Source organism: Palaemon carinicauda, chromosome 6, assembly GCF_036898095.1.
Source record: "Palaemon carinicauda isolate YSFRI2023 chromosome 6, ASM3689809v2, whole genome shotgun sequence".
NCBI lineage: Eukaryota > Metazoa > Arthropoda > Malacostraca > Decapoda > Palaemonidae > Palaemon > Palaemon carinicauda.
Genome location: NC_090730.1, coordinates 63667131 through 63692926, shown reverse-complemented (window position 1 = coordinate 63692926; position 25796 = coordinate 63667131).

Genomic DNA, 25796 nt, shown 5'->3' with positions numbered 1-25796 from the left:
ACGCTATGTCCCTAACCACACACTACAAATGTATAAATGTGATTGCATCCTAAAGGATACTCGGAAATTTTTATTTTTGAAATAATAGGAATACTATTTAGGAGGAAAGATAGGAAAATAGTTAATTTGATCTGGAAATTGATTTCAAGGTTTAAAGGTCGCTTATGAGTAGTAGGGGAAAGGGGCAGTGACATTGCCTTAGCAAGCAGGTAATGCCCTAGAGACTGATCAGCTCCCAAGTCCCCTCTCCACTTAAACTAGGACCAAGGAGAACCAGACAGTGACTACTGGTGACTCGGCAGCTAAACCAATAGGTTCTGCCAAAGCCACTAATTTTGAAACGGACATTAAGATGATAGTAATAAGACAGAAGAAAATCACAAATAATCGGTTAAAAAAGCACATCGGTGAGAAGAAATGGCAATTATGGATGAGTCGATTAGTTATGTTTTTTAGAACGCTGAAACATTCAAAGTTAGTTGAAGATTTACATAGGAAGAAAAGTTATGATATCGGTAATGAGAGGTTTATAATTACATAGGCCTCCTATATGATGCAGGACTTATAAGAAAGATTTGGAGAAAGACCAAAAATCTATAACATTTGGAATTGTCAAAATAAATTAAAAAAAAAAAAAAAAAAAAAAAAAAAACTCATAGAAACTTAGAGATTGACTAGGGAACATTTTAAACATAGTATCAAACTAAAAGCAGATTGATGATTAAATTGTGATAATATACAAAGCCGATGAAAAAATCAGTTATTTAATAGAGTTGATATTGTCTTCAAATGAAACGGAGGTCTCAATAAAAAGAGAAAGAGAAGATAATTAAGTAAGAATGAGAAAAAGTGTAATTGTAATCGGTGTAAATACTTTATATCACGAGACAATTACTTCCTTATGTTGGAGCGCCTAAATGTCACAATATTACAGTACAAAGGTTATTACTTATTTTTATATTTTGAGAAAACCTAAAGCAATAAAAAATCCTGGAAAATTTCAAACTTTTTATCCCAATGTAGAAATTAATGGATAAAATATCGGAACAATTTATACATTCGGTAGACAATTTCTTTGACATTGTAAAATGAGTTATGTTATGACTCTCCCCTTCTCTTTCGATATAATCTATAATATAAGAGAACTCTGTTACAAGCTTCCATTGACCAATTTAAAGACACATTATCAAGTATTTCTCATTTGTCAGCAAGTGCTTTGACGGCTCGAGACTTCCTTCTCGCTTTGAATGATGCGATTTATTGATGATAAAGGACTGGATTTTATTGAGTAATTCCTGATGTATTTCAACATAACATTCATGAATTATGTAGCATGAAGGTGAAGTGATTTTAGAATTGAATTCAATCAAATAGGATATTAAAAAATAGGATATATTCATGGATGTATATATATATATATATATATATATATATCTATAATATATATATATATATATATATATATGTATATACATTTAGATACATTTATATACAGTATATATATATATATATATATATATATGGGGTTGTATTCTATCATTAATATCATTATGACTATTCATAGTGATTGCTTTGCCATATATCAAACTTTTATATATTCCCATACGAGTTATTTTTCCTTTAACAGATATTATGATATTTTCTTTCAACTTACAGATTCATATCAGGAAATATCAGGTTCTTTCAACCACTATAGCCTATTAAGTTTCACTTTCTAATTCATGTAGAGTGAGCTCAAAATTCAGTGTTTTTCCTAAGTGTTTTACTCTCAATTTGCAAAACTGCCTAAGAATTCACTAAAAAGAATTACCCATAGTTTGGATTTTAAGATTTTTTTTTTATTGTGATTGGAAATTTTGAACAACCTATTAAAACTTATGACCTTGTTTATCGTCTTCATGGATTTTGTAATGCGCAAAACAATGGTGGAAGAGGATTGGACTGATTTGGTAATAAGAAAATAGCCGAGCTAGATGATGATGCTGTCCTTATTAACAGAACACCACAAGATTTCCAATGCTTGCCTACCAGAATGCATGAAATATCACATGAGGTTAGGCTTAAGATAAAAAGAAGAAAGACAAAGATGATAAGAACGGAATATGGAATGGATGATGAAATATCATTGGGAAGAGAAAGGATTAATGATGTAGGATCAATTAAGTATTTAGGAAATATGATCTCCAAGGTCTTTAGATTTAGGGTTTAGTGAAAGATTGAAAAAAGCAAATCAGACAATAGGTAGGGTGAGTAAAATTTGGAAATAAAATCATCTGAGATTTCATATAAAAATCTGGCTATATATTAGTTCAGTGAGATCTGAGTTACTCTATGGACATGAGTCATGGTATGACAATGAAACAATCTCTAACAGATTTAGTAGATTTGAAAACAAAGGCCTCAGGAGAATATTGGGAGTTAAATAGCAGGATATGATTAGAAATGAAACTATAAGATATTACTTGAGTGCCATACGTGGATGAGATCATGGTGAGTGGTAGATGGAGATAGTTTGGGCATGTTCTTCGTACTCCCCAAGAGAGATTAGCTCATCAAACTTTTAACTGGTCTTCACAAGGCACTAGAAGATTAGGAAGACCCAGACTTACATGGCTGAGGATCATGGTGAGTGGTAGATGGAGATAGTTTGAGCATATTCTTCGCAGTCCCCAAGAGAGATTAGCTTATCAAACTTTAAACTGGTCTCCACAAGGCACTAGAAGATTTGGAAGACCCAGACTTACATGGCTGAGGATCATAAAACGTGGAGGAGACGTTGAATGGAGAAGCATTGATTTAAAAGCTCAAAATGGAGATGACTGGCGAAAACTAAGCGCAGCCCTTTGCGTCAATAGGCGTAAGAGGAGATGATGATGATGATGATGATTAAAATTCCGTGCTATACTAATCCTCTCTGAGGTATGTAGAAGGAGAATGAATATGCCAATGAAGAAGAGAGACTTTGTTTCTCTTCCATAATTATGTTCTCAAGAGCCATCTTTGTATCGATCCTCTTGCTACTTTTTATATAGATTTACTACTATTAGCGAGTATCAGTAGAAGTACTCTAAAAGATAAAAAGAATATTCAATACGGGGAATAAACTTCAAAAAGGACAAAGAAAACGATAGTGGTAAGTTCAATTCAACGTTTTTCACCTATTAAGTAAAAGTTTATGTAAAACTTTTAAAATAGAACACATCCAATTGTAATCTTTATTAATATATAGACTGATCTAGCTTTAGTTTTTTGCTCCGCTTTTGAAAAAAAAAATCTTATATGATCATGACGAACAAATTAGAATCAGAAATTAGAAAAAATTGTGATGCTCAAATTGACCAATAAAACGAAATGAATTTATTATCTATCTGCCAGAACTACTTTTTAAAAAATCTAAATATGTATAACCTGAGCATAAAAAATCGTATTTTTTTTTTATTTACTCTATACAGTAGATTTTGTAAAAACGGAAATATCTGAGACGTATTTGGATAATTTAAGTGTTAAAGAGATTTCGAACGGAGAAATATGTTCTATAAATGCTTTGTATTATGATCTATAAGGGTAAGTATGAGTAAGTCATTTGAAGTTGGCAAGGGTAAGACCATGAGGTATAGCAAAGAGAGAGAGAGAGAGAGAGAGAGAGAGAGAGAGAGAGAGCGCGATTTCTTTTCGGCAAATACATACATATATATATATATATATATATATACATACATATACATATGTATATATACATATATATATAAAAATATATGTATACATATATATATATATATATATATGTATATATATATATATATATGTGTGTGTGTTTATATATATATATATATATATATACATATATTTATATATATATACATACATATATATATATATATATATATATTTATATATGTATATATATATATATATATATATGATAAACTCCTGGATTCAAAGGACATTAATCTAACCAAAATCTTTCTAACTATATTTTCCAAAAAAATTAGAAAGTAAATTGAAAATAGAAACTAAGCAGGAAAAGCGACGCAAAGAAAACTATTAAGTGGAAGTCCATTTTTGCAGACAAAGACTTATCGACGCCAATCTCATTAACCTTTGCATCGGAATGTGCTCTGCAAACGCAGCTAATTTCCCAGTGATTATTCTCCTCCTCTTTGCTCGTAATTCATTTGGTTGGTGGAGCAGAGAGATCTTCACATATTGTTAAGGAAAATCTTTATCATCATCATCTCCTCCTACGCCTATTGACACAAAGGGCATTCGTTTGATTTCACCAGTCGTCTCTATCTTGAGCTTTTAATTCAATACTTCTCCACTACTTCGCTGATATGCGACAACGAATATCAGGACAGGATTATTACCTCAGAATTTCATAAGAAATGGTGCTATGGAAATTTATTCCGAATTCAATGATAATTGAAATTCTATTTCTTTTCTGTCATCGGTCGGGTTTCATCTTCACCAGCATAGTAATCAGCAATCAGTGTTTTTTTTTAATGTATTACCGGACCGAACATGTTCCTCTGATAAGATTATTTCAATTTTGGAATTGCAAGAGTTCTAGGAACAATGGAATTATTATGATTATGTTGCTCTGAAATTCTGTGATTCTTTTCGTTAGTCTTTGTTTCTTTACTTAGTAGTGTTGAAATATTTAGGGGGCGTCCAAGTGAGGATTTATGGAGGCCAAAGCCTTGAAATCTTTGATTATCCATTATTTTTTTAATTCGTTTAGTTTGAGTCTGCTAACAATAGAAAAAGAAATGGCGTCACTTTGAAATCAAATAAATGAGGGGATTTCTAAAGAAATATTTAGATGAGAGAAGAGAGAAGAAAAGAAGGCAGGAAAAAATATGAGTCATCAGCAAAATTCGGGAAATTTTGTATATATCTATTTCAGAATTTCAGTTAATTGCAGAAGTGAATCTACATTTCAAGTAAGAACAAGTTTTCAATATATGAATACAGAAATGTCCAAAGAACATCAGTTTTATGTAAAGGTAACTAGAAGAGACACTAGAACGATATTACAAAACCAAACTATAATTTTCTTCAAAACCTAAAATATGTAGATTGATTCAGTGACTGATTTATGATTTTAATTACGCTTAACAGAAAGAATTTCGTTGAGGCTCCCAAGGTCTCCTCCTTTTTTTTTTTCTACTTTTTGAATCGGTATTTAAAACGGAGAAGGAATATATAAGATGAATAATAGTGCATAATTTATCTGGCTACTGCATTATACAGTAATGAAATGCACCGAGAGCCTCTATAAATGTCTTTGGGATTTACTAATGACAGCAGATAAAGTTTAAAATCAAGTCACGAGAGCAAAAGAAATCATGTCAGTTTGAGACAAGCAAGAATTCAGAGGCTATCAAGATGTCCCAGACTCTTTTGGAAAAAAAAGAAAAAAGGAAATACTATGACTAATGGTGTTGGTTAGAGATATCTGAGGTATTTTGAGGAAGAATTGCTGGTATGAAGCACCCAATCTAATGTTGTTATATCATGACATAGAATGGATGAGTTATGTCGGATTGCTTCGATATCTGATGATTCGGATCCGACTTGTTCTGAAGAATTGTATTGATCACCTAATCAGTCCTGTTATCGCATTCAATTACCAGACCGTGAATTAGCTTTTGGGAAAGAGTGTCAATAGACTTATTGATTGATGGCCGCCGTGAAACGTGACATTGGAATGATCACTCAACGCAATTCATCGCCATTGCATGCAAGGCCACAAAGAATTTGATATCAATGTACTCCATAAGTAGGTGAATGAAATTTGAGTTACATAATTCGTTAATGTGATGATTTTCATTAGGTTATGAAATAGAGAGAGAGAGAGAGAGAGAGAGAGAGAGAGAGAGAGAGAGAGAGAGTTTCAAATTTAACATTTGATATTGATAGTTTCACTTTTGCATTTGGTCTTCAGAGAAATTCAGAAAATGTACATTTAAAAAAGCTCAGTATTAAAGTGCAGGAGATTTTGTCCGTGTATAATGAGTTCTTTTATTACCATCTAATGAACAGTGCAATATGTACCTGTTGTAAAATGTGTCTCAAGGTTATTGCATGATATGAATGCAAGGGGTTAAATAGAAAATGAAAAAGGAATTTGCTTGCTAATTGTTTTTTCTTTAATTTTGCAAGTTATAATCTTAAACAAAATTGGAAAAGTTTTTAGTAATTATCTATTTGGTATTTGATAGCATTACAAATTGGACCGTACTTTATCTCATTTGCAGTTCCCCATTGATAAAAAGATGCAAAATTTATGAAACATTGCCTCAATCCCGAATTTTATTGAAAGTAGAGTATGATCATTTTTATATTCGGCACGAATTCTGAGTGAATAAAACCAGGATCTCTAATTCTTACTCAATTTCAAATGAGAAAAGAATTTTGATATAAACTGTAGTTCGAGGAGACTTTATACTGAATCTCAAGATTCGTACAGCCAATTAAAAGAATGTGATCCAGTTATAACGCCAATCTCACTTCGCTTTCAAAGTACTGCATTCAATTATCTAACTGAATTTGAAATATAATTTCGTTTCATCTTTCATTGACATGAAAATGAACAGGAAGAAGTGTGTATGTATGTATAATCAGGTTCCCTATGTAATTTCGCCATCTTTTTGTGGAAAGTATCCAGACTATATATTTTTGGAAAAAGTATTGTATGGGTAATCAGAAAAACAATGTTTTCATTACCTCTGGTACTTATATGACCGCCATATTGGATTTTACAAAAGGGCTTAGCTTCTAAAAAACCTAGAAATAGGATTTTGAAAGGTGAATCATGTTCAGGGCCAAGGAATTCAAAGGTATCAGAAGGAAAAGGCCGGATTCAACCACAAATCCCATTTGACTGAAATATTCCGTTTTATTGTATGTTTCAAACGGATCACACATTGACGTTCTGCTAAGTTACCTATCATTAGGAATCATTATGCTCTTGTTAGTAAAATAAGGGTTTAATCACTCAGGTAACCAAGGAGTCTGAATATCTTTAGCATCGTCATCATCATCATCATCAGTTCATGACTTTTTCTGTGTGCCCTCTGTTACGATCTTAAAATCGTTACAGGTTCTTTTAATAATTAAAATAAATGTTTCCAACAACACCGATTGAAATATGGGAAATGAATATAAAAAGAAACTCACGAAAAATACAATACGTTTATTCACAAGCTTATATAAAGAAAATCAATGTTACTCATTCGTTTACTTTAACTGACAAATCAAATCAATCAGAACATTATTATTATTATTATTATTATTATTATTATTATTATTATTATTATTATTATTATTATTATTATTATTATTATTATTATTATTATTATTAGCCAAGCTACAACCCTAGTTGGAAAAGCAAGATGCAGTAAGCCCGAGGGCTCCAACAGGGAAAATAGCCCAGTGAGGAAAGGAAATAAGGAAATAAATAAATGATGAGAATAAATTAACAATATATCATGCTAAAAACAGTATCAGCGCCAAAACAGATATATTCTATATAAACTATTAACAACGTCAAAAACAGATATGTCATATATAAACAATAAAAAGACTCATGTCAGCCTGGTCAACATAAAAATATTTGCTCCAACATTGAACTTTTGAAGTTCTACTGATTCAGCTGCCCGATTAGGAATATCATTCCACAACTTGGTAACAGCTGGAATAAAACTTCTAGAAGACTGTGTAGTATTGAGCCCCATGATGGAGAAGGCCTAGATATTATAATTAACTGCCTGCCTAGTATTACGAACAGGATATAATTTTCCAGGGAGATCTGAATGTAAAGGATGGTCGGAGTAATGAAAAATCTTATGCAACATGCATACTGAACTAATTGAACGACGGTGCAAAAGATTAATATCTAGATCAGGAATAAGAAATTTAATAGACCGTAAGTTTCTCTCCAACCAATTAAGATGAGAATCAGCAGCTGAACACCAGACAGGAGAACTATACTCGAAACAAGGTAGAATGAAAGAATTAAAACACTTCTTCAGAATAGATTGATCATCGAAAATCTTATGAGACTCTCTCAATAAGCCTATTTTTGTGCAATTGAAGAAGACACAGACCTAAAGTGTTTCTCCAAAGTAAATTTTCTGTCGAGAATCACACCTAAAATTTTAAAAGAGTCATACAAATTTAAAGAAACATTATTAATACTGAGATCCGGATGTTGAGGAGCCACCGTCCTTGACCTACTTACAATCATACTTTGAATTTTGTTAGGATTCAGCTTCATACCCCATAATTTGCACCATGCACTAATTTTAGCTAAATCTCTATTAAGGGATTCACCAACCCCAGATCTACATTCAGGGGATGGAATTGATGCAAAGAGAGTAGCATCATATGCATATGCAACAAGCTTGTTTTCTAGGCCAAACCACATGTCATGTGTATATAGTATGAAAAGTAATGGGCCAAGAATACTACCCTGTGGAACACCAGATATCACATTCCTATACTCATTATGGTGCCCATCAACAACAACTCTTTGATATCTATTACTTAAAAAATCAATAATAATGCTAAGAAACAACCCACCCACTCCCAACTGTTTCAGTTTGAAAACAAGGGCCTCATGATTAACACGGTAAAAGGCAGCACTAAACTCAAGGTCAATCATACGAACTTCCTGACCACAATCAAGGGATTTCTGTACAGCATTGGAGATTGTAATAAGGGCATCACATGCTCCAAGGCCTTTACGAAAACCAAATTGCAAACTAGAGAGTAGATGATTACCTTCAGCAAACCTATTAAGACATTTTGCCAGAATATGTTCAAAAGCTTTAGATAATATGAGAGTTATGGGAATTGGGCAGTAATCAGTGGGACTTGAGCTACCACAAACACATTTACATAGAGGAGTAACATTACCAATTCTACAATAAGTGCTAAAAGCTCCTCTTCTTGGTAACTTGCGCAAAATAACAGATAACTTTGGAGCTAAGAAATCTGCTGTCTTTATAAAAAACAAAGGAAAAATACCATTTGGGTCTACACCTCCATAAGCATTAAGGTCCATCAACAGAGCTTTAATCTCACGAGATAGAAAAGCTAAACTAGTTAGTTTAGCCTCAGGAAAATAGGAATGAGGAAGTTCAAGTTTTTCATTACTCTGTTTACTGTCAAAAACATCAGCCAAAAGGGGAACAGTCAGTAAGGTAGAAATACTTAAGGAATTGTTTTCTGCAGCTGCTGAGATGATACTGGTACGGAGACTTCAGGCTTGAGAACGTTGCAGAAGGGTGGCTGAAGTTTAGATGAAACTGGCACGATGACCGGATTAGAAGACGTCACAAAAAGGGTGGCATCAAGATGGGACATCAGAATTCTTCTCCAAGAATTCGATGATAATGTTGAACTAAGGCAGGCTGTAGGCAGTGTGGGTTACTTCTCGTCACAAGCAGGAAGGGCTGGCTGCTTCAATTTGTCTCTTCTTTTCAACCATAACAGGATTTTGGAGATAGGCATTTGTTGTCTGAAGGGAAGGCTAGGATGCGACTCTATCAGACTTCTGGTCTTCTCTGTTTCTTATCTCGTTAGTACTTGACTCTCATCTGCTTCGGACATAGTTCCTCTCTTGTCTTATGTCCTGTCGTATCTCCCATGTATGGACGGAGTTAATTACAGTGGTCAGTGATCATCCAATAGAAGGTGTTTTTTAAACAATTCTGCGTCTCTATTGACTTCCCCAAAAAACGCCCACTTCGATCACGCCATAGAAGCTTCTAGAGGAAATTTCTGATGCAATCTGGACCACGTTTTAAGTCGTAACAAAAGGGCAGCACGTGTCCTTCCATGATGACATATTTCATAAACAAGGATTTCCTTCAGGCTCGGTTTCTCAAAATATGCTGACTCCACTAATTAAGACGATGACATCGTGTTCAAAATAGGACAGTCCCATTATCGCAGCAGGCACTCTCATCGAGGCTCGGTTTACCTCCAAAATGCTGACGACAGTGAAGTGATGACAGGTTTGACCAAACAATACGGTAGTCGAATCTCGCCTCGCTGCTCACACTTTTAAAAGTATTGTATTTACCCATGACACCCTCATCATTTTTTCACTCACTGTCACACTGGCAAAGATCGATGCAGGTTAAGTTCTTTGTTCTGTTGGTTAATGTGTTAATTCCCATGAATTACCTTTTAATGAGATAGAAATATGTATTATTATTATTATCATTATCATTACTTGACTACGTTTTCTTAGGATATTTTCAATGGTTTAAACTTTCATCGTCTCATTTGTTCTAATTTGATATTCGGTTTGATGAGATTTGGGAGGAAAGTACCTTGAGTGTTGGTGATTTCGGTACCAAATTTTATTTTGTTTATCCTATTATCCAATATCACGAGTGATGTAAAGGTTTAGGCATTGGAATATACTTTCATCTTGGTCTTAGAAACATTAACAGAAGCAGGTAGCGGATCTTCAGAATTCGACACTCTGTGTCTAATATAATGTTTAAGGAAAGTTTAAACTATGTTTTTTTTTTTATATTCTCCAAGTCACTATATAATTTGAAAGTCAACTTTCCAATTTTCATGGCTTTGGTGCCACATAGTTAATGGGTATCTAAGGATTTGTTGGATTTTTATATAATATCTTTTCCGTAATTTATTATCATTTTTCTTAAAGCAAAATCCAGTTTAAAGGTAAACATTTAATTTCACTTTGTTTTAAGCAAACCTTATTTTCTACCCTTACCAACTTTTCTCAATTACAAGTCTACATAAAGTACACACTGATCTATATATTAGGATCACGAGCAAATTTATTTGGAAAAAGTTTAGAATTTTCTCTAACTTTTCAAACCTTTGATAGAGCTCTCTGACTATCTGAACATTTCTCAAGCGGTACAATAATCAAAGTCAAAAGGCGGAATGGCAGCTTTTTGAAGGTAAGTTCTTTTGTTATTATCCTTATTGATATAACCATTAGCCTTATCATTGTTGATTTCATCTGGTATTGTCGTTATTAATAGCCTCCCTTTTTTGTCTCTCTGACTTTGATGAAGCTTGGTTAAATGGGGAATGAAGATTAAATTTAGGAAAAGATTCTGAATTTATCTTGTGTCTGATAATACCATCCGAATGATGACTATTTTAATCAATATTCTAATTTTGGACTATTTCAATGCCAATTTTGAGGTTACGATTCCAAAAATTTTCCTCTAACTCGAAGAATTGTAACTTTTAAAGGTTTCTGGTCTTCAAACTATTTCGGTTATTTTGAAAGTAATTTTTTTTTCAGTTTTTATTTCTCTCCGATGAAACCTTGATAGTTAGGTATCTTGGAATTTGGTGATTATTTTTCCAAAATAAATTTGTCTACCTTGAACTTTTCAGTAAAGGTCACAGATCAATTGAGATTCAAATTAAGTGTCTCTGATCTTCAGAATGTTTGTAGAGAAGGAAAAAGTCATATTTTGAATTTAAGGAGTTTCACATTCTAAAATATCGTAAAAAGATTTCCCGAATTTACTTTTCTTCCATTTACCTATTTTACATTTTATCATTATTTTGAAAACAAGATATATAAGATACAAATTATAATCTATTAATTCAAGTAATCACACGAACTTACTCATTAACTTTTCTCGTCTAAATCTAAGATGTTTGTGCCTTGATTAGTAACAAAGTGACGGGATCTTTGTTCACTAATTCCATTATTCTCCTCACTGCTCTGTCGGAGCAGAAAACCTGGTATTTTGTTAATTACGAATCATCATCTCTTTCTCTATCATTCTTTTGATTCAAGTATCTCCACAGGAACTAATACATCATCTCCTCCTACGCCTATTGACGCAAAGGGCCAGTTGTCCCTACCTTGAGCTTTTAATTCGATATTTCTCCATTCATCACCTCCTGCTTCGCACTTCATAGTCCTCAGCCATGTATGCCTGGGTTTTTCAAATCTTCCAGTGCCTTGTGGAGCCCAGGTGTATGTTTGGTGAACTAATCTCTCTTGGGGAGTGCGAAGAGCATGCCCAAACCATCTTCATCGACCCCTCATCATGATCTCATCCACATATGGTATTCGAGTAATCTCTCTTATAGTTTCCTTTCTAATCCTGTCCTACCCTTTAACTCTTAATATCCTTTTGAGGGCTTTGTTCTCAAATCTACCAAATCTATTGTAAGTTGTTTCATTTTCATACCATGGCTCATGTCCACAGAGTAACACCAATCTCACTAAACTTATATATAGTCTGATTTTTATACGTAATTTCAGGTGATGTGATTTGCAAATTTTACTTAGCCTAGCCATTGTCTGATTTGCTTTTTCCAATATTTCACTAAACTTTAATTCTAAACACCATATATTAGAGATCAGAGTTCCTAAATACTTGAATGATACTACCTCATTAACCCTTTCTCCTTCCAATGCTATTTCCTCTTCCATTGCATACTCCGTTCTCATCATATCTGTCTTTCTTTCATTTATCTTTAGCCCAACCTCGTGTGACATTTCTTGCATTTTGGTAATCAGGCATTGCAAATCCTGTGGTGACAGAATCCTCAGCATACTCTAGGTCTGCTAAATGCCCATCACCGATCTAGTCCAATCCTTCTCCACCATCTCTGACTGTTCTATGCATTACAAAATCCATAAAGAGGGTAAACAACATAGGTGACAACACATTCCCTTGTAGTACTCCGCTGCTCGCTGGAAATTCATTTGACAAGTCTCCATTAACATCAACTTTACACTTGCTATGCTCATGAACAGACCTAATCAAATCTACATATCTAAGAGGAATTCTATAATAATGCAGGTGTCACAATTAAAAAAAAATGTGATTAAAATACTTAGGTAATGGAATGATGGTTATTGAACTCTGCCACTGTTTTGCTTCGCCTATCAGATGCAAAATCAGGTGGCATGGCCCTTGACAACTGATGATTAGATCCTTTTGTTGTTTTCAAATTCTTCGTTACAGGCAAGGAAGATGGAGGGTGCAGCAAAGAGAGTCCATTAACATAGATCTGAGGGGCCTACCCATACCTAGGACCCCCTGGCAAGGTGGGATCAACCCCCTAAGGTGCCCATGAAGGACACTGCCCAAGATAACCACGCCTTGGTGCAGTTTTGAAGATAGTCACGACTAACGGCTATCGTCAATTCCCATTGGTGTCCTTTAAAGATAAGAACCATTCATTTTTATAATGTAAATTGATAAGTCTCCCTTTGCTGTAGATCCTTCCGCCGTCCGAGCCTAAGTTTGTATAATGTAAACCAGGGAGAGAGGACGCAGAGTGGGAACCAGTATGGTGCGGTTACATCACCCGCTACTGTTACCCATAGGCGAAACAAGCCCTCCACCCCCAGCAATGTAGGGGAAATAAGAATGCACAGACTATGTGAGTTAAGCCAGTTAAGTTCGAGTCCTACTTGTGAGTGGGCAACCCTCACTAGGTCCACCGGCCATGGTAAGCCTACCACCGCCATGACGGACGTCCATACGCCATACGATCGATGTCCAATAGTTTCTTTTAGTTTAAATGTCTCTTTGTCCGCTCTCCCCGTGTATATTATTGTATCAGTTAAAAGTAAATTCCATCGTATTTGACTGATGAAATCATTTAAGAGTCAGCGAGAAACTTATAACTCTTTTGTTATGCACCCTAAAGATTTAAAGTTCTATTTCACTCGCTTTGCAGAAGATTTCTGCTCATTTTAATTGTGGAAATTAACTTAGACAAAAAATCCTCTTACGAGATAACCCTCATCTAATTTACTGCCTCCTATCATGTACCATTAATTGGTTATTACTCCACGCCCATATGACAAATTTGGTGGCTTTACAGTGGGATAAAGAGGATTAAAAACAGGTATGATAAAGAGCAAAAGATCGAGTGCAATAGCTACCAAAATAATTGACTTTAGACGTGAGGAGATAAGAAGATGAAACAAGAGAAGCAAGAAAGAGACATTTCGGGAGAAGCGGAAAGGAAAAACGCGGGAGAAAAAGAAGTTGAAGAACATAAATAATGAAGATAGAAGACAAATGGATGTCCTTAGAAAGATCAAGAAGAAAATCCTGATGACGATGTCGAAAATCGTACCAGCCAGGAGGAGTTTTGTGAACCAGTCACCCCCAGAGGACCTGCAGGGAGGAGACCTTAGCACCCTTTCGTCGAGACGAGCGGGCCGAAACAGACGGCGCCCAAGGGAGGAAACTGTATGGAAACACACCCGTACTCGAGAGGATGACACGACAATGTTCCTGTTGGAAAAGAAGACGGTACGCCCTCTTGTACGCCCAAAATTGCCGTTTTGTTCAGTTTCCCGTCGCGGGAGCAACAGCATTGAAACTCGCCATTCGAAATGTCGACCCAGGACCCTAATATGGACCCTATTAACAGAAGCAGTTGGGGTGCTTTTAATTGCCCTAACTTTAGAGGATTTTGTCATCGAAGCAACAGCAGCGCGCCCACAAAGGCCATGGACAATCCTGAAAATTGGAAGAGGTTCCAGACAGCAACTGTAGGACGAGAGACCCAAGGCGACCGACAGCAATCAATCCACACATAAGTTAAGTAACGTGGTACAAAATCTGTAGTTTATGATTGACTAAAAAGTTTGGAGATTTTGTAAAAGTATGTAGAGTAACAAAGTTATCATTCCGTTTTCTTTGCCTAATGTTAAAGTCAAAGGACAGAACACTAGTTTTGATTGAAGAAAGTAACTAGTTGAGTAAGATGTTTTCAATGTCAAAGCTTCGAGTAAAGATTAGTTTTTCTTTTCTCAAAAGACGAAAATGATATTTATTTTGTTGCTGTGTGGATAAATAATAAATTGTTTTTTATGCTGTATGAACTATAAGTTTTCATTGCATAGTTTCTTTGGTTTGTTGTAGTTTTAGTTTGTTTTTTGAGACCTTCGTTGTTAAACATGTTAAATGTGTTTCTTGGAAAAGAAGTATACTCACATGTTGAAATGATTCTGTGTTAACAATAATAAGTTGTTTAATTCGAGAGAAGAAATGTTTCAGTCATAATCGGAATGTAGAAAGTTTGTAAATTCAGTATTATGACGTAATTTATGAAGTTCTTTATGATGTCCCTTTTGAGTAAGTACTTAGTCAAATTTTGGAGAGAGAAGTGTAAATTAGGGAAATTGATGATTTAGGAAATTTGTGTCAGAATATTTGTTCTTACGTCATACTCCGTATTGTCGATCAGTAGCCTACTTAGATCGTTATGAAATGTTTAAAAAGAAGGTTAAGCTATTGTTTGTCAGTTTTAGTCTGAAATTATCCTAATTAAGGGAGATATGTTTGTTAATGTAATAACAGAAGCGATTTCGGTTGTCAACAGTTGATAAGTAATTAGTAATGTCACATAGGAGATTTAAAAATCTTGCATTTAGTTTCCTTTAGTTACAGCGAGTCATAAGTGATTTGGTCACCAGTGTTCGGTCTGATTGATGACACTAAGCATTAACAAATTATTTTAGGAAAGTAAACGTCAAATGATGTAGCAGGGAGCATGGATGTATTTTAAAACCCGGATAATTCGGGTAAAGGTGAGATGAATGAAGCGAATGTGATGACATGTGAATTCACTGGGCAAGCATTATGATGTTACAGACACTGTTAAAGAGCTCATCTTGAATAAGTTTTTTTGTGTGTTGAAAAGATATCTAAGATTTTGACAAGTAACGTAATTTCTTTTTACTTAAAGGTCATAATTAAATCATTGTTTTCTAATTCTGTATAGGATTGTGTGTTTTGGAAAAATCGTGACAAGTGAAAAAAATTGAATTCCTGTGTATGTGTAAGTGTCCGTTTATTTTAACTCGCGAGATCAAATAAGTAATGTAAGAAATGTGAGAAATGAACAAATGTCCAAAGATTTTTGTTTGTGTCAAGGAATAAAGTAAATGATCAAAATGTGTTTAAAACCAGATATTTGTGGCACGGTAATTTTAGCAGTAGTGTTAAAAGCGGGTCAAGCAATACACTCTGATTCATGTAATGAGTTCTTAAATTATTTACTTACTTTGGAGCATGGAGGGAATAATATTAACAAAATAAACTTTGGGTTAGAAAGTGATCATGAGTAGCCGTTATGTTTTAGGTCAGATTGTGTTAAAGAAAGAAGGATATGTTTTTGGTTTCAAAGTATTACGTAAAAGGTGATTTTGATTATAATTAAGTGATTTGGTGAATCAATGAGAGAAAGCCAAGAATTTTAATGGGTTTGTATACCTTTAAAGACCAATAAAAGGCTAGTTAATTGCCCTTCATAATTATGTAAGTCTCAGTGACTTGTCTCAGGGATCAAAGGAGACTCGCTGCTATGTACATGTAGTTTCTGTTTTGTTTTCTTTTTCTCATTGTGTAGTTTCTTTATGCTGTAATACCTGTTTTATGTATAAGTTAAGGACGTAATTTTAAGATTTTAGCTCAATTTGTTTTTAAGTTTCAGTTTTTTTGTATGCTATGTTTTTCTAAGTTGTTTCTTTTTCTGGTGTTTTTAGTTATGAGTTCTTTGCTCGCTAAGGAATGTAAGAAAGAGGAGTTATTTCCCATGATCCTGGTGAGTGCTATCCTTTGCAAAAAGTTTTGATGATTCTTGGGAAGTTTGAGTCGGAAGAGTATGACCCATGTGAGTCCCTGTGTGTGAATGTTTGCGTTTGCATATGTTCGTGTGAGTGTATGAGACGTGCAGAGGGAGATGTGAGATTGCGCACGAGTAGGAGCATCGTCAATATGTTCGCAGAATAAGATGAAAAAAAGTGGAGATGGCTAAACAAGAATTTGTTTCTTTATGTCTGATGGTGTCATAGCTTTGTGAGATAGTTCTGTAGAAAAGATGAGAGGGAATTGGTTTTTTAGCCAATGATTGGAATTCATTTACATTGTTCCTGTCTTGGTTAGTTACAGGGTCATCTGTTACTACCTATTCTTAGGGGAATTAGGCTCATGCTGAATGTGTTTCCTTGAGTGACCCTGTAAATTGGAGTATGTATGAGTTTTGGTTGTTCGATGTTGCCACCGTTGTGAGTAAGACAGATAGAATGATTGTCCCTTAAGTGTCTTAGGGAAGTAAGAAAGTTTTTCTTTGAGGTTTTTTCTCTTTCTTTAGAAATTGGTTAGGATATATTTTTTTTTATTATTAACCTCAATGACAGGTTATGGAGAATTTGTTATGTTCTGAATAAGGTTTAACGTAATTTTTGAACAGTTTTGACTTTAGCGAGATTTTATGGCGTTCAATTTTGATGCAAATTTATGTTTCCATCTTGTATTCTTTGTTGTTTGAGATTTAACATAGATCTGATCAGAATGATTTTCCCTATTTTTAATTGCACTAAGAAGTTTTGATTTCAAATTAGTTCTCTGTTATGTGTTGCTGCAATCCCCAAGAGAGACTAGTTTACCAAACGTTTAATTGGGTTCCACAAGGCACTAAAAGAATTGGAAGACCCAGGCCTACATGGCTTAGGGCTACTAAGTGCAAAGTAGGAGATGATTATGTGATTTGTTGGTAATGCAAGAGCCTTTGTTTGTGTAATATAGGTCATTCGGATGAAAAGATGTCTTAGAATGATTGTTGTTTGTTTGTCAGAGTTTGAGTTCGGCTTTGTTTGAGTACGAGCAAAAGAGATGAGAGTATCAGTGTTGTCAAAGCACTGTATGTAGAGTGTGTCTCTATTGTGAAACTTCAGTCAGAAAGCTTTTTTTTCGTCTGTGTTATGAGCGATGTGCCAGCAGTTTGCCCAGATTGGAATTCGAACGATTGGTCATGGAGAGTTTGAAAACATAGCCCCGATGATGATATCGTCATGAGGGCGCACTTGGGGAAAGCATGTCAGAGAGAGAGAGAGAGAGAGAGAGAGAGAGAGACTTTCTGTACTTGGGCATTGAGATGCCCTTAGAGTTTTTGATGTCCCTTGTTGTGAGTTGGTAAGTACTGATTGAAACTTGGGAATTTGGACATTCCTGTTGTGGATGTCGAGGAATTGTTTTCTTTTTTCGCTGTCTGGTTGAACTGGTGTTCTGTTTTGATGCTTTTTGATGCCCTGCCTGTCTCCGATTGAATTGGGGAGAGGGGATCAGACCAGTTGTGCTGACGAACCCTCTGCCGGTAATGGAAGTTTTTCCCTTAAAACAAAATGTTCCAAGGAGGACCGCCCGCCAGGCACACAAAGAGAGCGGGGGTCAGGGAAACACTCCCACCCAAGGAGTGGTTCCGGGGATCCCAGGCATGCCTTACTTAATGCAGAGTATAGGCATAGCTCAAATGAGTAGTTGTAATGGTACTGTTTTGTTGTTTTTTGCATGGATATCTTCAGAAGCCTGTAGAAGTGTTCCGAGTGGAGGAACAGAGCTTTGTTCAGTTATGATACTTTTTTTAGTATGATACAGTTTGTTAACTGTTGGTGATGATGCGCATTAATTAGTTTTTGATACAACTGTTTAAAGATATTGGATAATGTTTTATCATATTTAAAGATTTTGGATAATATTTTATCATGTTTAAAGATGTCTAAAAGATGTTTTGTTATGTTTTAAAGATATCACATGATGATCTTTTCTTGTGGTTCTTTGCATATTATGGCCATACTTAATAGCTATTATTGTAACTATTTGATAATAACTGTAGTGGATCCAGGTATACCCAGGATATGCGAAAGTAACTATGGAGGGTGAATATTTAAGATATGTGCACATGTGTTGATTTTCCGGGGGAATTGTTTTTTTCTGAAACTTTTCTTGTAGGTAATTTGAGAGTTTTTTGCTAGCAACAATCCTACTCGTGAGTGGGCAACCCTTACTAGGCCCACTGGCCATGGTAAGCCTACAACCACCATGGCGGACGTCCATACGCCATAAGACGTCCAATAGCTTCTTTTAGTTTAAATGTCTCCCCGTCCGCTCTACCCGTGTATATCATTGTACCAGTTAAAAGTAAATTCCATTGTATTTGAGTAATGAAATCGTTTAAGAGCCAGCGAGAAACTTATAACTCTTCTGTTATGCACCCTCAAGATTCAAAGTTCTATTTCACTCGCTTTGAAGAAGATTTCTGCTCATTTTAATTGTGGAAATTAACTTAGATAAAAGATCCTCTTACGAGATAACCCTCGTCTAATTCACCGCCTTATATCATGTACCATTAATTGGTTATTACCCCACGCCCATATGACACAGGACTCTCCACAATATTGGCCGGTGAACACTATCAAAGGCTTTTTCATATTCCACAAACGTCATCAATAGGGGATTTATATATTCTATGCATTGCTGTAAAACATGTCTCAAAATAAACACTTGGTCATTGCAACTTCTACCTTTTCTAAATTCTGCTTGTTCATCTCTTAGCTTTTCATCAATCTTATTCTCCAGTCTCTCCAGCATAATCATATTATATATTTCCATAAAAACTGACGTTCATAGTATAGTCAGCCTCATCTGCTTAATGTCTAAATATTCTCTTTAGTCATTCCTGGCTTTTTTCTTTACCTCACTATCAATACTGGAATACTTAGCATGCTCTACCTTATAATTTTTCTTACTTCCTCTATAACTTTCAACATTCAATTTCTGTCTTTGTCTCCTTTTTATGGTATTCCAAGTATCATTTGATATACATGGCTTTCTCCTTGTAACGGCGTGTCCCAAGACTTCACTGCCAACTGACTGATATATGTTCTTAATATCACACCATTCTATATTCATTGTCTATTTTTCGTCTCTTAAAGTCTCTAAGACTGCAAATCAATTCCTATATTTAATTGCAAATGTTTCTCCGTGCTCTTCTGAAAGCTTAGCCGGTATATCTTACACCGTGCTAGGCGGTATATATTAGTAATCCATTTTAGCAAACCGTTTTACTGGTAAAGGCAGCTGGAGTAATGAGAGCTTGGGGTGTGGAGGAAATGCCTCCCAAAATCTCGATGAAGTCACTGGCTGCAGGGTGACGGATTGGATTTAAGCTTTTACTCCTGATGCCTGGGGGTTGATCTGACAAGAATTTGTATGTGCAGGCAGAGGTCATTTGCCTTAGTTAGATAGGCACTGCGCATCACAAGGAACTGGCTATCCTTTGATGTATCTAGCCAATGAATCCTCTATGGATTCAGTCAATCGCAGAAAGAGAAGAGGACAGAATGGGCCCCAGTCCTGGGTGTATCAGGGTGCTAAGAATCTTCCGGTTTATAAATACTAAAGAATAATTTAAAATAGGTAATTGAAATGTTAGAACCGTGAATCAGATTGGGAAGTTACAGCAAGTGGAGAGTGAATTTACGAAATATAGTTTAGATATCTTAGCCCTAGGTGAAACACGCTGTAAGGGAATTGGTAAAGAAACTTTAGACCAAGGCAATACATATATATATATATATATATATATATATATATATATATATATATATATATATATATATATATATATATATATATATATATATATATGTATATATATATATGTTATATATATAATATATATATATATATATATATATATATATATATATATATATATATATATATATATATATATATATATATATATATATATATATATATATATATATAAATATATATATATCTACTCAGGAAGCTCAGATGGAGTTGGAAGAGAAGGGGTAGAAATGATGATGACGCCAAGACCAGAAAAGGTATTAACTGAGTGAAAAGCTGTAAATAATAGATTATTACTAGCAAAGTTCGAATCAAAGCAGTTCAATATGAGTATTATAGTTTGCATGCTCAACAAATTATTTCCCTGAAGGAAGGAAAATTGAATACAGTACTATGAAAAACTACAGAGTGTAATAGATGAGATCCCTGAGAGAGATACAAAAATTGTGATTTGCGCTTTTAAGCCTAAAGTTAGAAGAAATAATCAAGGGATAGAGAATATGATGGGTGCCGAGAGTCTTGGCAAAGTTGCAAATGAAAATAGAGCACATTTCATAGGTTTTTGCTCAACAAACAATCTTGTCCTTGGAGGTACTCTTTTTCAGCACAAGGACATCCACAAGAAAACATGGACTTCACCATGTGGCATTTAAAAAATTCATATAGATCACATAACCATTAACACAGAGAGAACGAGGACTCTGAGAAATGTAAGAAGCTGAAATTAAAAATGAAAATACCCAACAGAAAGAAAGATATAATACCTAGGTTTGATCCAATCCAGGATTGGCCAATTAGATGAAATTACTGATTGAAAATCTCTATTTTAGCATTCACAGGAGTAGAGACCCCCAGGGAAACTGAATATCACTTTGCAAAATTTTTTTTACAATAAACTGGATATGTGACGTCAAAGCATTGTTTTCCACTTAATTAGTTCTAAACTGAAAAGAAAGAGCGGGATATCTGACAGATATTTTCATTCACTGCATATGAAAGGCTTATTATCTAAAAGAAAACAAAAAATCATGAAATATAAGAATTCGAAGATAATTGCACATTGGCATAAAAACTTTTATATATTATACATCCAGCAATCGAAGGAGAATTAATCGAAAATATTCTTTAATTCTTGTAAGTCATGTTATGATTCATAGTTTTTCCTATGTAAAATCTTATATATATATATATATATATATATATATATATATATATATATATATATATATATATATATATATATATATATATATATATAAATATATATATATATATATATATATATATATATATATATATATATATATATATATATATATGTATATATATATATATATATATATATATATATATATATATATATATATATATATATATATATTTATATATATATATAGATATATATATATATATATATATATATATATATATATATATATATATATATATATATATATTATATATATATATATATATATATATATATATATATATATATATATATATATATATATATATATATACATATATATATATATATATATATATATATATATATATATATATATATATATATATATATATACATTTATACATTATATATACACATATATGTGTATATATATACTTATATATATATATATATATATATATATATATATATATATATAAAAATATATATATATATATATATATATATATATATATATATATATATATATATATATATATATATATATATATATACTGCATATATATATATATATATATATATATATATATATATATATATATATATATATATATATATATATATATATATATATATATACTGCATATATATATATATATATATATATATATATATATATATATACTATATATATATATATATATATATATATATATATATATATATACATACGCACAAACATGCACATCTACATAAACACACATATACACCTACGCAAACACACATACACATATACATATGCAGTATATATATATATATATATATATATATATATATATATATATATATATATATATATATATATATATATATATATATATATATATATATATATATATATATATATATATATATAATGTATCTATATATATATATATATATATATATATATATATATATATACAGTATATATATATATATATATATATATATATATATATATATATATATATATATATTTTTTTTTTTTTTTTTTTTTCGGGCTCAAGCCATGGCGTCCTGATGGAAGGTTCCTTTTTGGTAGCTTCCTTGGGTATATAACTACTAGATATTCCCAGGGAATTTAACCACAGGTTATCATAGAATTCTAACTTCTGGAGCGAGTATCCGAAAGGTTTCCCTTTTAAGACATCGTATATCAACAGGGGACGCATGTATTAATGCGCCACATAGCTATCTACACCCTAAACAGAGTTAACACTTCGGTGTGTAGGGGCGGAGAATAGCTGGGAGCCGTTCCACAGCTAATCTCGTTCGTGGCTACTTTTGGTACTCGAGACGTAAACAAACGGGCGCCATTTCTAAATGACGTCACGTCTGTCCCCATCCTTCTGCTAGTAGCTTGCCTATCTTAGACGGATTTTCCCTACGCTCTTTTTATCATCATGCATCTTTGTCATGTCGCTACCTTCGGCCTCGCCTTCTTCTGGAAAGTTGAGTACAAGGTTCCAGTATTGTTTAATTAAGCTCTGACCGTAAAGTAAATTTTACTTTTCGAGATATTTGATGTTTTGTGGCAGAGCTGTGCCTCGACCGGACCGGCCATTTTATGGCGTCGCTGTTGTTCTGCATGCCTTATTTAGTTAGCCTCAACAGCGTTTTCCGGCCTCATTAACTAATCCATACTACTAGTTATTTAGTCTTCATAGCTAGGAACTCTTATATCATGTTTTGACGCTTTATTATCGGTCATCGACTGACCCCATACCAGTTGGCTTCTATAGCCCCCAGGCCAGAGCGCCTATATCAGTGTTCATGCATGATATTTTTCAGTCATCCTAGGCTTACTTATGAAGATAGTGACATTATTTTATAATACTATTGACTGGGATGCAAGTGTTTTCGCCTTCAGGGACCATATAAGGGACAGGTTAGATAGTGTGTCTTTCTAACCTAACCTACAAGTAGGACCCCTATATGCTTCCTTCATCCCCTGCCTAAGGGCATCCCCTCTGTGTAGCCTTGCTCCCCCTACCACGTAAGGGGATCAAGCTCATATCAGAGTATTATATCGCCTCTCTGTCCTCCCTAAGGGAATGATTCCCCCTTAGGGTTGCGTCCGAGAATGAGGAACGGCTAGTCCTTCCTCTATTGCTGGGGCTAGGTCTCCGACCTTCCCTGCAATAGTGATACGTCTTCCATCCTTCCTAGTTCAAGATGTAACATCCCTGCTCTAGGTTAGGTTTTGGAGGGGTTAGTTCTGTTCCTTGCTAAAACGATACCCATGCACCGTTTTCAGACAAGCTGCCTTACCTTAGGCTAGGGAGTGTCCTCCCTTCCTCAGTGGCCGCTCTGGTACAGAACCTCCTCCACGGAAGACCCTTCTCTTCTCCCCTCCCCACCTATCTCTTGTATGGACTAGCCTATACTTAGGTTAGTCTATACCCATCTGTCCCCTGTCCTACAACTCCTCCTTAGGGTGGAGTGATAGGGCTACCTTGAGCTCCTGTGTGCAGTCCGCTCTGGTACATATACCCTTCATAGTGTCCTATGGGGTTAGCCACTGGATGCGTTCTGTCTGCAGGGGTTTTCCCCCCTCCCGCTCTTGGGTGTCCCCTAGCCCTCCCTTGGGCTACCTTAGCTCCCGGTCCTCTGCGGCCCCTGCTTCTGGGTGATAGGGTCAGCCTCTATCCTGGGTACACCCACTCAGGTGGGATGTCTGGGGGTCCGTGGCCGGACCCCTACATCCCTCCTTCTGTCTCTTTCACTATCCTGGTGCCGGTCCCTTGCCACCTCCACTGTCGGTGATACCCACCTCCTACCTTGGTGACTTATCCCTTACCCCCTGGGCCGCCAGTCCTCCGTGTGCCGGGGGACTGCCGCCTGCCGCCGGCTTCCAGCCGATGGCCTTCCCTCCTTCCTCATAGCTTGGTCATCCGTCCACCGGCCGGCCCCCGGAGTGCCGGCATCCGCCGCCGGCAGTCCGGTTCTGCTATAACCATCCTTGTTCCTGTCAGAAAGCCGGTAACCTCCGGCTGCCGGAGCCGCCGCTCCCCCCGCCGGCGTGCCGCCGGGGTGCCGCCGCTGTGCCGGTGACCGCCACCCTGGTATTACTCTTGAATTCTATATTGTCTTCCCTAATGCCAGAAACTCTGCTGGAGCGGCCGCCGGCGTGCCAGAGGTCTGCCGGAGCCTTCCAGAGGCGTCAAGGCGACTTGCACCCCCTTCTACTAGCTATCATCTGATATTGATAGCCCTACACTGCAACCAGATGACTTGTTTACGTAAATGGATCGGTATTTTATTACCGTTCTATTAGTAATCATGCTGTCTTCTTGCATATCACAGATTTCCAGCATGCTGTGTGTATCTTAGCACGGCTGGTTGCCGGAAACCGTTACCCTATGGGATCTTTTAGTCCCCTATTCTGGAACTGAGTGGCCTCAGTCCCAACCTTATATCCTTGACAATTCCCAATAGAATTCTCTCTGCCCTACGGGCATTCTATATTGAATTCTATCCTGTGCCTTCGGTCACTTCGGATTGTCCATGGATGAAGGTTACGGTAACCAGCCGGGCGAGATACACGGAGTATGTACCTATCCTATCTCAGCCCTTCCTCTGTGCATCACACCTATTGTCAAGTTAAAATTAATGATTAATATTTAACTTTAGTTTAAGAGTCCTTCTTATGACCCCCCCCCCATACTCATATTCTCTTTCTTTTATAGGAGGAGCAGATGAATTGTGATCACGACTTCTGTGCCGTGAAACGCCCGCACTTCTACGGGCATACGGCGTGTAGGACCCACGCCCCTTGTGCCAACAAGAAAGGGGATCTGAAGTTCTGGGACCCGCAGAACTGTATGGTCTGCCAGGATCGCCTAGTTGATGCCTTTCATAACCCTCCCTCAGCGGAGGTCAGGGACGCTTCTCGGGATAAGCTACGCAAGTGGGTGCGTGGCTTCCAAAAGAACGCCACTGGACCATACCTGGCCACTGAAGAAATGAGGGCCCTTCTGTTCCCAAAGGCCTCCCCTGATTCTGTGGTACCCAAAAACCTGATCCCTACCTTCCAGATCACGGTGGAACCAGACGTAGTCATGGCCCAGTTCATGCACGAGTGCCACCTGGATTCCGAGAACGACGAACACATGTCGGATATTTCG